This window comes from Platalea leucorodia (assembly GCF_965183815.1).
Source record: "Platalea leucorodia genome assembly, chromosome: W".
Lineage (NCBI taxonomy): Eukaryota > Metazoa > Chordata > Aves > Pelecaniformes > Threskiornithidae > Platalea > Platalea leucorodia.
In genome coordinates, this window is record NC_138859.1 from 45,908,234 (window position 1) to 45,910,858 (window position 2,625).

The window sequence follows — 2,625 nt, forward strand, 5'->3', positions numbered from 1 at the left end:
GGCAGTCATGATAAACTGTAAAACCATATGATAAACAGCAGAATAGTTTCTAAACCCACTAGGATTTAATAAGGATGAATGTAAAACGTTTAACAGGGTTCTGCAATAACCCTCCTGAATCCCTCTCATACTACATCCTTGGTTACTGGATCGAAGACGGGAGCCCTGGCCTCTCGCAGGGCCGCCGGTCACCCGGTTATGTGACCATGTCCTTGCTCCCTCTCCCATTTCTCACGCCCTTTCTGCACAGTAGCTGAGTTTCTGCGGGAGGGTGGGGAAGAGCCCAAAGAGCCCCGTGGTACCACAGGCCACCCGCCACTGAGCCGCTTGTCCCCTGTTCCAGCCGACCAAGTCACCGACGGCGGGTCCTTCTCCTCCCGGCTGGCGTGTGCCCGCTCAGAGGCTGCTGTATAACAGACGGGCGCCGCTGCAAAACCAGCAAAACCAGCCGCAGGCGGGAGCGGGAGGGGTTTGCACGGGGAGATCAGGCTCCTGAACGGGGCTTGGATATCTGCAATTGATGCTTGCATGGCTCCCAGGTCTTGGACCTGGCCTAGTTTTCTTCCCTCTAACAAATACATATTTTACAAGCAACTTACAACCCCAGAAATTTCTTCAAGGAATTGCTAATCAGCAAGACGCGACAAGAAATAAAAAGTAGTGGTGGTTAATAATAAACCAAAGAGTGTGGAAAGAACAGATTGCACTCAATATTACTGTCTTCCCCTAGATTTGGGGTTTTGGTGGGGGCTTTTTTGGGTTTGTCGGTGTTGTTTTTAGCTGATAGTTCCCAGCTGGGACTATAAATTCATCTATGTGTGGAGCTATTTTCCTACTTGTCTGTGCACCCATTGGGATGCCTTATCAGAAAACAGAAATGCTTACACTGCAAAGCGCAGGCGCAGGCGCAGGCACACACAACACAAAGTCCTGGGAAGAAACTTTGTCAGTAACCTGCATATGCATTAAGGAGAGTTTCTCCATTAGAAAAGTTACACTGGGACAAGCTTTCTTTGGAAGCTGCCATTTCTTCATAACCAGGTTAAAGCAGCTACGTGAGAACCACACGACAGCTCTCTTTCCACCGGATTTTCCTACCAGCGTCTACGCCAGCCGGTCACGCCATGGCCGCACCAGGACAGGGGGAGACAGGACTTAGAAATTCCCTGTTAAATTGTAGTGTACCTACAGCAGATCCACTTCTGCCCATGAAACAGGACTCATCTCTGATCACTGGTTACCCAACACTTAATGGTTGGATGTACCAACTCCCAGCGGAGCCGGTGGACAAGTATCTCTGGAGGGACACCCTTGCATGTGTCTGAGGGGGGTCATTTTCCAGATATGTCCACGGATGCCTCCCAACCAAAGTACATAAGCAGGGCACGGAGGTAACGCCTCGTGATGTATTTCGCCGGCAAAACCTCCCTAATTCCAACTGCAGCACGAGTGACCGGGCTCCTGCAGAGCTCCCGGCAGCCCGTGCCCGGGACTGGCGACACGCATTTGAGCAACCCCAAAACCAGAGATCGCAAATTCAGGGGAGCCAGGACCTACCTGTGGTTATCCTGTGAGTTAACTAAGACTTAATTCATCATATCAATTATTTGCTCCAAATGATTCATTCAGGACTGATAATAAATATTGGGATGGCGCTGGGACCTGCCCGGCGGTTTGGCTCCTCCGGCCCCTGCGTGTCACCCTGCCTCAGCGACCCTCTGGGATCACTGTCCCATAGGGAAAGACAAAACTGCCGGTTCCAGCATTCCCTTGCAGGCGGTAGTGGGGTTCCTCTCATGGGGACGTGATGTAAAAACAGCCAGGTACCGGCGGTCGCCCTCCGCATTTAAAAATAAATAGGCAGGAAATTCTTTACTGCTGGCTCTGTAGGGAAGAGGGTGGAAATATAGAGTGAAACTGCTGGGAGAGGAGCATGCATATGTGTGTGTCTGTGTGTTAGTTTATATAACACTTTAACTAACAAGCTATGATCTTCTCCAGAACAGTAGATAAAATGGCAAATGAAATATAGGGCAATAATTCTGACACTAAGGCGAAGTTGCTGGTTTTAATATATGCCTCTTTGCAAGCAGATAGGCCATAACATGACAATAATGAAATATAAATGACCTACATAAAAAAAAGATAAAATCAGGTAATTACTGAAGCGTCAGTTCTTTACAAAATAATTGGTAATGACCTTTGATAAAGAAATCACTTTTGTGATATTGCTGACAGTACAATTTTCAACTCTGAGAAAACATAGCAGCTGGCTCTAAATCAGGGACGGCGCTGCCGGGACTCGCCGCGGCGGCGGGAGAAATGCGCTCCTCTTAGCAGAGCCGAGGGGGCGGCGGGGTGCCGGGGGTCACAGTACGAACCAGTTTTGCAGGCATCACCCTGGCAAACGTGGTGGCACCCAAACCCATCAGGTCCTGCAGCTCGTAGGAGAGCCTGGAGATGATGCTCAGCTCCCTGCCCTGCTGCAACCTCATGCCGAGGGGCGGTGGGACGCCAGGAGCTCTGCATGGCAGCGTCCCACTGAGCACCCGGCGAAGCCACCCCACCCAACCTGAGTGACCTGCTACGGTATCGATGTTGGAGCAGGAGCTGGACCTGGGGACC